Source organism: Microtus pennsylvanicus, chromosome 3, assembly GCF_037038515.1.
Source record: "Microtus pennsylvanicus isolate mMicPen1 chromosome 3, mMicPen1.hap1, whole genome shotgun sequence".
Classification (NCBI taxonomy): domain Eukaryota; kingdom Metazoa; phylum Chordata; class Mammalia; order Rodentia; family Cricetidae; genus Microtus; species Microtus pennsylvanicus.
The window spans coordinates 81,961,579-81,978,010 of NC_134581.1; the positions used below are offsets into that span (position 1 = coordinate 81,961,579).

General features: G+C 33.5%; 1 pseudogene; it reads left to right on the forward strand.

The window, feature by feature from the left end:
- Positions 1–10,846: 10,846 nt before the first annotated feature.
- On the forward strand, positions 10,847–11,790 carry LOC142847130 (olfactory receptor 8G18-like; annotated as a pseudogene).
- Positions 11,791–16,432: the final 4,642 nt, after the last annotated feature.

Here is a 16,432-nt window from a genome sequence, read left to right on the forward strand (position 1 = left end):
TGACCTGATTAATTTAAAGAAAACTTAAGTAGGTGACAAGGAATTAATAGTACTAGGAAATTATCAGTTGAACCTGAGAGAAAATTGGATTTTATTGAAGAGAAATTACAGAAGGCATAGATGGATCATGTAGATCTGAATCTTCACTGTATTCTGGTCACACATTATCCTCCAATATTGCCTTAGAGGAATTTTAATGCAGATGGAAAATGTTATCTTATAATGGATCTTTTTAACACATAAGACAAGTGAAACATCAAAAATTAATGTGTAAAATGTCTCTGAGTTTATTCTAAAAGAAAAGTTAAAACTTTGTTAATTATAAGAATTAGACCCAGTAGAAATTGTAATACCTTTAATGATGATGAAATTAACAAGTTATGGGAAGAAAATGAATCCTGGCAAAATGCTTGCAGTATTTTTTTTTTGGGGGGGGGGGAGATTAACAAAAACTTTCCCCAAAGTAAGGGAATTCAACTTACAAAGAGAACTAACTGGATTAATTCTCACTTTGTACTGGACATGCCAATAACGGAGTTCATACATTCTATACTGATGCAAATAAACCAGGAAAGGCAGATTTAAAAAAATCTCCACATAGTTACTAATTTGCTATATGTAGAAAGAGTAGTTTTGCATATTTAAATCACTGAATTTATACCAGATAATACAGAATAGTTTTATTATTTATTCAGTTACAATATACAATCAGGAACAGGAATAATTCCATATACATAACACACATCTGATCCCATATGCATCTGTCAGGTCCTCTGGCACAAAGTAATGTAGAAACCATTCAGTTATTGATTTCAAATGTGCTGGAGGCCTCAGAATTTCATTTTTAGAAAATCAAGTCATTAGCAAAGTTTTTAAAAAACAGTTTTTCATCACTTGACAATAAGTCAAGAAATTTTAATAAAGTGTCCTGATTCTTCTTTATGAAACCAAACACTACTACCTACAAACAGTAACCCAAAGAATACTCAAAGAAATGAAATATGGCTTATAGATTTATTCCATTTTGTGGAATTTAGAAAAATATAATATTTCTGCCATACCATTGATACTGATTCAGGTTCAGTGGGAAGCTACTTTGAGTCTGGAGAAGGCTGATTCAGTAATCACACATTTGCTTGAAACCATAGCCATCGTGGGTACACCGATACAAATATGGAAAGACAATGCTCCAGCATATGTCTCTAAGAAAATGAAACCATTTTTGTTTAATGTAATATAAAGCATATTACAGGTATATCACAGTATCTTTTAGGGAAGACAGTTACAGAAAGATTATATTAAGCTCTAAAGGATATGTTAAATAAACAGAAAGGAATAGATTGCCTAGTGCTTCATTAACACTGAATTTTGTAATGTTAAATAGAAAGGAACAATAGCTGTGGAGTGGGATTGGATAGTAGGAAAAAACTATATAATTAAATTAGTTGGTATACTTTAAAGATGTACTGACCTCATAATTCAAACCAGCACATGTGTAAAGTATGCTAAGATGGTATGCTTTTGTTTCTACAGAAGAAGAAAAGTTATGGACACCATCAAAATTGATAAAGATTCAATTTGAACAAGAGACGTCTCATAATTAGAAGAGATAATAGTTCACTATAATCCTTGGTCATTAACCTATAAAACTAAAAAACAATTCTTTTCACTTGATCAGATATAATATGCCAAAAGAGAATCCCCAAAACCAGGTTTGGGGAAGGGTTTTGTTTCTGTCTTTTCAGGAGAATAAATATAATCTAGCTAAGGAATCTAAAGACCGCTGGAGAAATGAGACTTCTGAAGTAAAAGGACAAATCATCAGACAGAAAAAAAATATCTCAAGTATAAGAGTGAATTGGATATTTGGTATATCACATTTCCAACAGAATAAAATTTTATAAATATTCCAACTATTTGTTTCTGCTATTCTCTACAAACATATATAAATCAAATAGTAGTTTTGTATTCCCAGTACATTGAAAATTAAAGCTGACTTTGGAGTTGTAGCATGGCTCTCTCCTTCTCTAAACCCAAGTATGTTTATAAAAGTGAAATCCAAAATCTTTCTCATGACAGAAGAGCCGCTTGATATGACATAAAAGGAAAACAAAAATTTAACGACTATTATAGTGCTCCTAATCTCTTAATCCTTTGGTTTTATATTGACTCTTAAGCAGTTTTATTAAAGGCATATATTTTAAAAAATATACATATATGTATTAAACTTTTTGTCATGATATTAATGGTCATATAGAGTACAAAATCTAGAAAAAATGTTTCATCTATTATCCTGTATATGATTTTACGCTTGCATCCCTATCATTTTTCTGCAGTGGACCATGACCATACCTAACAGTGATCTTTGCAGTCTTTGAAAGGGGATGGGGCACCACAATGTCTATTTCATCAGGACTATGATAACACCTAACACCACTAAGCTGAAAAACACCACCTAAAGATCGGCTTTGGACTATAAAATGCTCAGAATAATTTCAAGGTGGCTAGCTGAGATGGTTCAACCTAACAGACTACTTTAGTCAGGACTTGAGAAAAGCCCTGCACTTTCCCATAACAAAGATATTGGACAAACAAGTATGTGGTTTCCTTTTCCAGGACTTGACAATTAACACAAATTTTTCTTTTCAGGAGTTATCAGCTGCTTGGTTTTTGTTTTGCTGGTTTTCTGTTTTTTATTGCTTTTATTGATCTACACACTTTTTTCTGCTCCCGTCCCTTCATCCTTTCGCTCTCGTGATGCCCATTCTCCCAATTTACTCAGAAGATCTTGTCTTTTTCTACTTGCTATATTGATTAGATCCATCTCTCTCTCTCTCTCTCTCTCTCTCTCTCTCTCTCTCTCTCTCTCTCTCTCTCTCTCTCTCTGTGTGTGTGTCTTCTTTATTGTGTAGGGTCTCTAGAATTGTGAGTTGGAGGCTGGTTTTTCTTTTCTTTATGTCTAAAGGTCAGTTATGAGTAAATAAATATTATATTTGTCTTTCTGAATTTGGGTTACCTCACTCAAAATAATATTTTCCAGATCCATCCAACTGTCTGCAAACTTCAAGCTGTCATTATTTTTTTTTCTGTTTTCTAATACTCTATTGTGTAAATGTAACTCATTTTCATTATCCAATCTTAGGTCAAGGGGCATTTAGATTGATTCCAGGTTCTAGATATTACAAATAATGCTGCTCTGAACATAGTGGACATCTTTCTGGTATGATTGAATATCATTTAAATATATAAAACTGGTATTGCTGTGTCTAGAGGAAGGTTGTTTCTTTTCTTTTTTTTTAGATGAGTCTCATGTTTCTTCCTTCCTTCCTTCCTTCCTTCCTTCCTTCCTTTCTTTCTTTCTTTCTTTCTTTCTTTCTTTCTTTCTTTCTTTCTTTCTTTCTTTCTTTCTTTCTTTCTTTCTTTCTACCATTCAAAAATTTACACTTCCTCCGTTCTTCCCATTCCCCTCCTGCTTCCCCATTCATCCTCTTCCCTCCCCCTCCCTCCTTAAGACAGGATAGGGAACCCTGCCCTTTGGGAAGTCCAAGACCCTCCCCCCTACATCCAGGCCTAGGATGCTTTGCATCCAAATAGACTAGGGTCCCAAAAAGCCAGTACATGCAGTAAAAACAAGTCCCAGTGCCTTTATGAATGGTTTCTCAGTCAGCCCCCATTGTTAGCCACAGGCAGAGAGTCCGGTTTGATCGCATGCTCATTCAGTCCCTGTCCAGCTGGATTTGGTGAGCTCCCATTAGAACAGGCACAGTGTCTCAGTGGGTGGACCAACCCTTTGTGGTAAAGACTTCCTTGCTCATCTTCTCCCTCCTTCTACTCTTCAACTGGACCTTGGGAGCTCAGTCTGTTGCTCTGATTCTGAGAAATCACCTTAATGATTTCCAAAGCAGCTGTGCCTTTTTTTACTCCCATCAGCAATGGAAGACTGTTTCCTTTACCCCACATTCTCTCCAATATATGTCTTCATCAGTGTTTTTGGTCTTGTCTGTTCTTACAGGTGTAAGATGGAATCTCAGAGTTGTTTTGATTTACACTTCTCTGATGCCTAAGGATGCTGAGCATTTCCTTAAGTGTTTTTCAGCCATTTTAGATTCATATGTTGAGAGTTCTCTATTTAGGTCTGTACACTACTCTTTTTATTGGATTATATGTTATTTTAATGACCAGTTTCTTGAGTTCTTTATATAATTTGGAGATCAGCTCTCTTCCTGATGTGAGGATCTTTTCCCATTCTGTATTCTGTCACTTTGTTTTGTTGACCATATCCTTTGCTTTAAAGAAGCATCTCAGTTTCCGGAGGTCCCATTTATTAATGGACTCTCTCAGTGTCTGTGCTACTGAGGTTATATTTAGGAAGTAGGCTCCTATGACAATGTGTTCAAGTGTATGTCCCATTTTTCTTTATGAGGTTCAGTGTGGTTGGTTTTATGTTGAGGTCTTTGATTTATTTGGATATGAGATTCGTGCATGGTGATAGATATGGATCTATTTTCATTATCCTACGTGTTTATATCCAGGAATGCCAATACCATTTGTTGAATATGTTATCTTTTTCCATTTTTTTTGCTTCTTTGTCAAAAATCAGATATTGTAGGCATGTGGATTTCTTTGACTACTTTCTAGTTAGTGTATGATTTTTAATCACAGAATTTTTTATCTTGAATCATAAGGTTTGTCCTAGACTTCTGATGAAGAGAAGAGAGAGAAACAAATGCTCACAACTCAGGGATTGTCTCTTGGGGGCTCCAAAATTATACTAGGTTTCAAATTTATTACAGCATACAGTTAAATCTTGCCGTCTCAGCATATATTTACATTCAAGATCTCTGTGCGTCTGAGCTTTAGGCAATTATTCTTCCAATATGGAAATAACACAGTCAACTTTAATAATATCATTAGTAATATGTGTTAATAAAATAAATAAAAGTTAAAATGTAAACTAAGAGCCCAACACTTCTTAAAGAAAGGATATTCAGAATGCTGGAAGATACTCATTATACATCCAAATAACTATCAGTAAATCAAATTGTTTCAGTATTATTCATGTAATATTTTGAGATTTTTTTAGATAGTTACTAAATTTCCAATATATAAGAAAGATTAATGACTTAATAAATATGCACAACAATACATTTGTTCCTGGAATGATTAGGCTATTTATGTCTGTTTACTACAATTGTTTTCTGTGCAAATTAGCACCAAAGTTATATTGAGTTTCTTTAGAACATTAATCTGTTGTGTAGTATTAAATGGTATAAAGTATTAACTATATTTTACAGGCTGCCCATTAATTTGAATACATAAAATTTAATTGCTTATAGAAGAAAAATAATTGAGAAATTAGGAAACCCATTATAGAAGATACTTAGGTTATTCTTGCAAACAATTTTAAGAGTCTAAGAATTTGCATTGCCCTGGTTTCTAACAATTTAGTCATAAAATAGCTCATTTGCTTCTTTAGTAATAATGGTGACCCATTCCCCTTAATTCTATTTTTCTATTATTCATTCTATTATTCTCTTTGAATTCTTTAAATTAGGAGCAAAGCAGGGTTATTTTTATTTTGTAGGCACTGTTAATAATATTCATGCAATCTACCAAGGTTTGAAGAGATTTATTTTTAAAAATATCATTAAACATATAATTAACAAGATATAACTCATCAGGAAAGACATTGTTCCTCTAAAACCCCGGTTTCTCCAGTTTGTGTTCTGTCTGTTGTATCAGCTTGAGACTCCTAAAACTAAATAAAATCTCACTCCATGCACATTCGGAATCTTAGTAACCCTTTTAACACAATTATTTAGTGATATTCATACTCAAAATCTTTAACAGGATGTGAAAGTTTTAAAATGACTGGAAACAATTTGAAAAATAACTAGGCAGATGGGTAATTAGTATTTTTGATTACTGAATATTCTTGTAAATACGCTTCTAGAATAATTAGAGTCCTTGGGGAATGACAATTTGCTGACATACAGTACTGAAGAGGATAAACTCATTCCAATACTTCACAACTGCCCTAGTGACTATACCTATAAAGCTGAATATGCAGAGGTATAAACTTAGTGAGTCCTAGAAGACGCTGACAAGAGATGCAGACCAAGCTCACAGGTACTGTTGTCATTGAGGTCTTCGTCTGGTCTTCTCAATACTAATTGCTGAAGGCTGGGAGCATAGTTCTCCCAATTCTAAGATTAGTGCCATTTACAAGTCGCAAAAAAAGAAAAAAAAACAAACTTGATATTGTAGCAGAAGTAAGGTGTGTTTTATTCATGCACTCACACACGACATCCAAGACTCTAAAGCCTGCAACAATCACTGTCTTAAGTCAGGCAAAATCTAATTCTTAACTTATTGCTGAAAGTATCTTAAAAATCTTGGGTTGTAGCAGACTTGTACTACTGAGGATGAAGGTATATAAGTCCAACTTATCATTTGGCTCAAATGCAACGTATAGCCCATGAAGCAAGTGCCTTCTTCAGAAATTACAACATACTGAGCATGCTTTAGGAAGGACGAATCTAATGCATGTTACGTAGAATCACTCTATGTCAACTATAGCTTTAGAATGGATATAAAAGGAAATATGTATTTACCAGTTATAACAGAGAAAATAGTGGTCGGTGGCACTCTGACAAGTAGAATGTAGAGCTATCTAAAGTGTACACAATCAAATGACTGTCACATAGTCGAGGAACTGTAAGTAGGCATCTGAGTTCACCACAGATGGATAGGGTTCTATGCATGAAGAATTTAGCAGTATCAGTGTGACTGAGCATTTGCAGTTTTACAAAAGAAATTAACAGTCTTTTCTCTTGATCTTTGAAAGTGAAGTATCATCAGATTAAGCCTCCACATGTCCATATAAGTTACTTGTTCCCCTTTTAAAGTAACTCACTGATATATTTGTCCTTTATAATTATTAAAGTATTTTTCTTCTGTGCTTTCAAGCATCATAAAATATCTCACAACACATAAGCTTCATACTAGTTATATCACTGTCAAATGGTTCCAATCACCCTACTGTTTCTGTGTTTTATCTTGCTAATTACCTTTCCTTAGCAAAAATATCCACACCTATAGCCATAGCCTGTAATGTAGCATAATAGATTAAAATCAATGCTTGTTAACCTTCTGGTCTACAGAAGTAGTGAAAGCACATAGAAGCCTTTGGGAAGAGGGGTGGGATAGATCTATGGTAAATGGTGGCCACTAGGAGGCCTAATGATCAACCATCCATCATCTTTGTGACCTCTTGGCCCAGAGCAGAGAAGCCAGATCAGAGATATTTTAGGTGTCACTGTTAATATTGTATTAGGAAATCTAAACTAATAAACTACATTTTAAAAAATATTTTAAAATTTGTATTTTCATGAAAAAATATAAATTACACTTTTTTCTTAGTCCACCAATTTCCTTGAATTGAAAGTATATTTATAGTTCTTTATATGAATTGGACTTAATCTATATATTAAATTATTGTATAAATAAAAATTTTATATTAAAAGACACTTATAAATCAATTGAGGAGGTATTAAATTTGTCCTTGCTTAATTTTAATTTATTTTTCTTGCAATTTCTACATAAAAATCATTATAACTGATATGACATTTTATACTTACATTTAATGATTTCAAATTTGTTAACTTCTATGGCTAAAGTTGTAATAACTTTGAAGGCATGCTGCTCACAAGAAATGTATGTTACCCTGATAATAGGTAATGTCTTTTTTAGGTACTAAGTCCACATGGAAAATGTTTCATAGTGTTAGACTCCATAAAATTCTCTTAATCTGTGATTTCTACTATGCTGACTATAATTCAATCAATTAAGTTCAATGATAAGGTTATACTATTTCTTTTATGTTACAGAATTTATAACCCCACTAAACCAGCGTTGGTTAGGTAAATCATTTTTAAAAGCAGTGCTTATTATAAAATGTTTTCATTTTCAATCCATCCTGATAAATGTTGGGGACCATAAGGTATTTTGCAAGTAAAATAAGTTTTCGGAAAACCCTGTCAAATATATAGACATTAATGGAAATTATTATATTTTACAAAACTTTTAGGAATGATAAAAATAAAAATAATTAGCATCATGTCTTAAAATTGAATAAAAGTGATGACATTGAAAATTTTATGATTGTGAATTTATTCACATTTTTGCTTATTATGCAATAGTACTTTTGAATATCTCTTCTTCTTTGTACTGGTGTTAAGCCCATCAGGATGCAATAATAATAAAACCAATCTGAAATTCTATTGCCTTTTTTCAAATTTTTATTATATCTGCAAATTTTATCACATATTTTATGCTAATATGTCAAATTTAGGTTGTGATTTCTTTAAAGTGGAGTTGATGTCACTATACCTTTTACAATTGAAATGATCTGAGGTCATTGTCATTTCCTTTGTATTTCAGATATATTTAGAAAGAAATGGAAAATGAGAGAGAGAGTTGGGTCAAAGGAAAAAGATGGATGGGGGAAAACAATGCTACAAACTGTCTTTGAAGCAGGGGATTAGACAATTTTAATTATATTAGTGGATCCAAAATGCACAACTATTTTCATTTTTTTATATTTTTATAATATAATTATTATTTTTTAGGCATCTCAGATCTTTGCATGATAACTCACGGTGTTTGACCTTGTATTAAGAAGTCTATATTGAGTAAGATTTAAGAGATGGATAAACTATTTTGAGATTATTTTAATGAATGTATAAATTACTAATATATCTACAATGAAGCATGATTTCCAAAAATAGAATGAGAGTGGAGGTAATACCACTGGTTAATTAATGTAACTGACTATAGAATGATATATTAAAAGTCAGTGAGTTTAGAAATAAAATGGGAACAAATTTTTAACAGGTATGGAAGTGACCTCAAGAAGAGCTAGAAACTGAACTGGAACTATTTTGTGGATTTTTTTTTTCTTGTGGATAACACTAAGACTATGAACAGTAGTTTTTCTTTTTCTTCATAAACATCTTTATACTTTTGAACTGGTAAATTTTTCTTAGTGCCACAATCATCTTAAATAAATTTGATGAATAAAAGCATTGGGTAAAATTCATATTTCCTACTCATATGTGTTTCACATCCAATTTAAAAGCAACTACAGACACTAATCTTTTAGAAATTAAGACACTTACTGGCTAGACAAGGTGACTCAGAGAAATGCACTTGCCATACAATGCCACAGACCTTCTTAAACCCTCAGATTTATCATTGTGGAATGAGATATCAGACTCTCCAAAGTTATTCTCTAGCCTTCACATATATGTTATTGCACTGCCTGTGCATATGTATATCTAACCAACACAATATTAGAAATAAATACAGTATGTGAAAAAGTAATTAAAGTACTTGCCAATAATTTATTGAAAATATAGAGATATTCAAGAAAAATTATATATTGAGCATTGTATAACTCGAGAGCATTTACACTCTATTATGTGTAACTTTTCAAGAAGCACTATCTCCCTTCTCCCTGATATCCAATACTTTTCCATTTCCCTTCAGAGAAGAGCAACCCTGCAGGAATATCAACCAAACACTGAGTAACAAGAAACAATAGCACTAGGTACACATCCTACTATCATGGCAACCCAGAGGTAGGAAATGGGTCCCAAAGGCAGGGGAATAACTCAGACACCACCACGCATATTCTTAGGAGTCAGATAGAAATACCAAACTAAAAATTATATAATATCTGCAGAAGACCCTAGCATGGAACCATGCAGGATCTGTGATTGCTGTTTCAGTCTTTGAGTCCCTATGAACCATTCTCAGTTTATTTTGTAGGCAATATCCTCCTGGATTCCTTGTCCCCTACCAAATTTCCATAATTCTTACTGCACATTGTTTACATTTCAGTAGAATAGGGGATAATAACTGTGTTTTCCTTTAATTTATGTGATTTTGCATTGTCATCCTTCTTAGTTCAGAACATTGAATGGTGAAAAAGTACTGATGAGTCTGTTTCATTGGTTTTGATGTGTAGAAACAGTTGATTGGATTTTCATTTGATGGAATGTCAATATGAACTAACAATGCAGGAATCATATTACAGAATATCTGATTGCTAAAAGTGTCAGAATTATTTCTTTACACTGTTAGCAATAAAAATTACATTGCATTAGACAAGAGTGTTATTGCTACTCTTTTAGGAATTAGAATGTGCACTTAGTACCCATGAACTCATGCTGAACCATTAATGATGCTGCCCTTCTCAAGAACTGGTGCCCACAACAAAAATTCCTTCCTAGTACCATCACTTATCCAGAACCTAATGCAATTGTCACTTCAAAAGTCATTTAACTTTCACATTTGGAAGCTTAATGGCTTTATGTATCTTAACAAAGAAAAAATGGAAATTTTGAAAATAAAATTTCTGTAGATAATCTAAAGTATTTAAATTTTGGATAATAATTCCCTATTTTTAGAGAGAGCTTTTCTCCTAAAGACTGTTGGACACTTTTCCTCACTAATTCTCTCTCTCTCTCTCTCTCTCTCTATATATATATATATATATATATATATATATATATATATATATATATATGAACTCATCAAAATTTTCAAAGCTTTAAATCAGACATAGTATTTCATATGAAATGAATTCTCAATTTTTAAAGATACATTTAAAAATAATAATAAAAGATACATTTTGTTTATCTATGATGATCCAGTTAAGGTAATTAAATAGAGAGAAAAGGTATTCTAAGGCATAAATACTTTTTATGGGAGCTTTGTGTACATGAAAAAGAATAATAATGTTAGTCTGACAATCTTATACTTTTACTCCTTCAGGGTCTGAATGGAGAACATCGTGGCAGGAAACCATTGCACAGTGACTGAGTTTTCTTGGCTGGGCTCTCAGAGAAACCAGAATTCCAGATGCCCCTCTTTCTCCTCTTCACTGGAATCTATGTGGTCACTGTAGCAGGGAATCTGGGCATGATCACACTGATTGTGTTCAGTTCCCATCTGCACAATCCCATGTACTATTTTCTCAGCAGTCTTTCTTTCATTGACTTCTGTCAGTCTACAGTTGTTACCCCTAAAATGTTGGTTGGCTTTTTGACAGAAAAGAACCTTATCTCCTACACTGGATGCATGACTCAGATCTATTTATTTACCATTTTTGGTACTGCAGAGTGTTATACATTAGCTGCAATGGCATATGACCGCTATGTTGCCATATGCAATCCTTTGCTTTACAGTGTAACCATGTCCTATCAGGTTTACAGCTCCCTGATTTCAGGAGTGTATATTATTGGTGTGTTCTTTGAATCAGTTCACATAGGTTTCATGACTAGGATTTGGTTCTGCAAATTAGATGTTATCAACCACTATTTCTGTGATTTTCTTCCCCTCTTGAAGCTCGCATGCTCTAATACCTATATCAGTGAATTTTTGATTCTAGTTTTTGGTACATTGAATATCTTTATTCCAATTCTCACAATTACATCTTCTTACATCTCAATTATTGCCAGTATCCTCCGCATTCACTCCACAGAAGGAAGGTCCAAAGCCTTCAGTACTTGTAGTTCTCACATCTTGGCTGTTGTTATCTTCTTCGGATCATTAGCATTTATGTATCTGCAGCCTACATCAGTCAACTCTACGGACCAAGGAAAAGTATCCTCTGTGTTTTATACTATTGTTGTGCCCATGCTAAACCCTATCATATACAGTCTGAGAAATAAGGATGTCAGTGGGGCCTTGAAGAAAATACTTGAAAGCAAAACATTTTTGTAAGGAAAAATAATGTGAAGATGATTTATTAGAGCAGTGATCCACAATTACAGAATTTGTGTTGAAGATATTTATCTTAATCTACCTGACAATGTTATAACTTATTATCTAGTTTGAAAATTTTGTTACAATTTGAATTTCATAATTCTATGCACATATCATTGTGTATGTTTCACAGATTCAACAACATAAATCAATAGTAATGATGACATAGATCATTTGTTCTCAATGGATAGCCTGTCATGTTATTTATATTTCTTCATATTTCATAAACATTAATATAATAGTAATAATGAATTACATGCTTAACTTGAACAAATGTCATACTTTTTAATTCAATTTCATGTATCAGTTATGCAATTCCATCATTCCCTTATCTACATCAAATGAGTATATTTATGAAATAATGAATATATTAAATATATATGTGTAACATGAGGGGGCCTGCTTGTTAAGGTTTCTGTCCTGCTCGGTACCCCACAGCCGTCAAACCCCAAGGAAAATCACACAGATATCTCTATAAGTTATAAAACTGATTGGCCCAAAAGGTCAGGCTACTTATTAGCTCTTGTAGCTTATATTAACCCATTATTCTTATCTATGCTAGCCACATGGTTCAGTACCTTTCTCAGCAGGGCAGCTCACATTTTGCTTCTTCGGAGTCTGGGCAGGTGTGGGAGTAATCAACTTCCTCCTTCCCAGAATTCTCCTGTTGTCATTGCATCATTTCTACTTCCTGTCTGGTTTTCCCACCTATACTTCCTGCCTGGCCAATCAGTGTTTGTTTAAAAAATGATTGACGGAATACAGAAAATTCTCTCACATATATGTATGAGGATTATAAGTAGGAAAGCTTACGCATAGAAAAACTTATTTTATTCCTAACAATCAGAAATTGCCTCTAGTTCTTTTTAGGAGTGCTTCCCTGAAATTTCCTTTTTCACATTGGTATGGGAACAGCTATCATTTTTGGCTCTTGTTTAAAAATCTATGTTGTTGTCATTTCACAAAGCTACTTTCCTTTCCTACATAGATGACACAATCTCTCCTACAGGTTTCCTTGTACCCTGGCTTTTAGAATATTCTTATCTACTCTTCCAAAATGTCCCCTGACACTTACGTGGTGGGGTGCTTTCATATATGCAGGAAATGGTTTTTTTTTTTACCACATCTTCAGTTATTCACTGTATTTAGACCAGTTATGGATGCATGCAAATGTTTCTATCGGCTGTCAAAAGAGTCAGACTTATCTATGGGTGACATGGTCACTGATAATATTCATTTAGAGACTGTAGCTTCTATGGCCTCATCAGTAGCTCGTAATTTACAATATTTATAGAACTATTCATGAATTTTCTCCTCTTGAGTGGGTCTCAAGAGCAATTTGATAGTTATTGGTTACTGTTATGATGTAAATGCTACTACTAAATCTTCATGGATATGCCTTTCTGGTTATTACTGTATTTCATAGATATCACAGCTTAGTAGAACTGTTAATAGTTTTATACCCTTGACAACTTGAATATCATGACTCCATATTATAATAGCTAGTCTTCAAGGAGTGGGCTTCTAAGTCCAATCCATCTCAACTGATTCAAGTCCTATGTTGGAATTCTGTGTTGTCTTCAGCAAGAGATTCTTACCTTCAATTTCTGAGAAACAATAAAAAGCAATAGCAATACCATTTAATGGTTTGGGAGGTCTGTATTTGTGTGTGTTTTTGTGTTTAGGTAAATATAAATAACATAATTTTCTATGTCTTTTTCAAACATTATTATTGGTATTTGTCCCTCTTCCTCCTTTCCCTCTACATTGTTTTTCATTCTGTCCTAATTTAAAGTGACCTCAAATTATTCCATTTCCATCTTCATATCACTTCCCCTCTCTAGAGTAGATGCCCACCTGTATAATCATTTTTTGTTTTTATGGCTTAAACAATAACTGTAGATTATATATTCAAACCCAAAGATTTGAATAAGAGAGTATATTCAGTGTTTGTCTTTCTGGTTCTTACTTCACTCAATATTTTCTATTTACATACAAATTTCTAGATCTTAATTCTTTACAGAGCAATATAATTCTACTGTGTATTTGTGATATGCTTTCTTATCTATTTATCAGCTGAAGTCATTTAGGTTGTTTCCATTTCCTAGCTATTGTCAATAATGATGCAATGAACATGTCTAAACAGTAAACTGCAATGTAGAATGTAAAGTACTCTGGGTAAAGAGTGGTGTTGCAGTTTCAAATAGCAAATTACTTACTTGTTTACTTACTTACTATTTCTTGTGAACACCTTGACCCAGAGTGTCAGCAGTTATCACTATGATTAGAATTCACCATACTGGCTTACAAAGTTTGCAATTCCATGAACATTGAATAAATGATACCCTCACATACTCTTGAAAATCATTGTCTTTTACATTCTTTATTTTATTCTGACTTGGGTAAGTTGAAATTTCAACACTGTGTTGTTGTTTTTTGTTTCATTAATATGTTACCTTGGAGTTTAAGCAATATCCTGGACCATAGTGTCAGCCGCTATTCAGAACAGTAGCAGCAGTAAAAACCCTCAGTCCCTGTGTTGTCAGGTCTACTAGGTCTGGCCAAGTAGAGAGGATGCAGTCTCAAATTGTTATTCTTTTTCTATCCCTGACATATTTCTGTTTTTACACACTGTCTTACCATCCTATAAATCCCGTTGCAAACTTCCAGTGCTTATTGCCTTTGGTCTATTTTTGGAATATTGGCTATTCCTTCTTACCATGATGTCTTTTCACTGCATCAAGAAAAGGCAGCGTGTAATCTTTCATCTTTACTGGCATCCCATCACCCTTACACTTTACTCAAAAATATAAAAACATTTACAAATTAAAATCAAGTGTTTGTAAAAGGAGTGACTTGTTGTCCAGTTTTTAATGGATTTCTCATTTTCATCTGAAGCTTTAGTTCAATGGTTACTCTTTTTGCTTTCATGGCTATTTTGATGTGAGGAGCACATATAATAATTGTCCACTGAGCTTTGCATATAGTATTCATTTCTTCTGAAGGTCAAGCCCTCAAACTCTACCAAGTCTTTCCACAACCCAGCTTGAGAGGTCTGAGAATCACCTGCTCCTGTAGTCACATCAATCATAGCAATAAACCTGCACCCGGTATTTATTTCCTTTCTTTTTTTTTATTTTCGAGACAGGGTTTCTCCGTAGCTTTTTTGGTTCCTGTCCTGGAACTAGCTCTTCTAGACCAGGCTGGCCTCGAACTCACAGAGATCAGCCTGCCTCTGCCTCCTGAGTACTGGGATTAAAGGCGTGCGCCACCATCGCCTGGCCCAGTATTTATTTTCTGTGTTAGAATTTATTCAAAATGACTAAAATATCCATAATGATAGATCTGTTATGAATTCTTTATTTTTTATTACAATGTCAGAGACTTTAGCATATTATGCTGGCTCTCTTGTTTCTTTACAGATCACAACAGGTGGTGTTAGAAGGAAAGAAGAATGATAATGGTAACTACATTATTTTTCTGGGTGCCACTTCATATTTCCACCATCAACCAGAAGGCACATAGCATGTAAGAACAATTATCAGTGTATGTGATTTTGTAAAGAACATATTCAACCTGGAACACTATAAATACTATATGTTTTTTTTGTGAACCTACTAATGTCTACTACACATATACACACACATACTCAAGATATATACAAGCTTAAATGGATATAGTTTTAATCTTATAAGTCAAGAATATCCATCAAAACTTTTATTATATTGAGGGGTAATAAGTAGAAAGTACACTCATGAAATTTTCTCTTTTGTAGTGCTTATGCACACATAAAAATGTTGCAAAGTATTTGTAAGGATAAACAAGTCCAACTCTTTTCAGCGATTATGATAAGCAAAAAAAGATCCCAAGATAGTGCTGATCTAAAGATCAGCTTGGTTCCAAAATAATGCTAATCTAAAGATCAGATTGGTTCTAAAATAGGTGATGCTAACACCAAAATGACTAATGACCATGTAGAATATGCGGCAATAAGAAAACAGGAACTAAAATATAGGAGCTGTCAAATACTGTTATTTAAGGAAGCACACTATCAAATGTTTTAATACTTAGATAAATAAAGTAGCTATCTATATATGTCTATTGCCGTCTAGAGAGAGCCACTTGATTTGATTATATTGTCAGATACGGGTTGCATCTTGGGCATTATATCTAAAATAAAATCCAAAAATGCTTGCTTTCCCACACACATTTTCAAGCCACTATTGCACTAGTGGGCACATCAATTCAGTCCAGTTATAATTGTTGCTATTTTATTTTACATGTTTCACAACTGGCTAAGATGTGACAGTATGAACAAGAACTGTACAAACCAAGCATGATCAAATCTGAAGATGTAGATAAGAAGTGAGCATGAAGCCGTACTTTCATACACCTAATGACTATTTGTATATCATAGCTTCGCTGAGATAGAGGATCACCTTTCATTAAGTGTATAGCCTCTGACAACTCAACCACTCTCCAGTAGAATGCTGTAATCCAACAATGTGTGGAGTAGAAAAATTGGAGTTTATAGGAGGAATAAAAAGAAGACACAGTGTTATGTGGGAAGTGTAGCAGGTGGACCTGGGATGAGTAGATT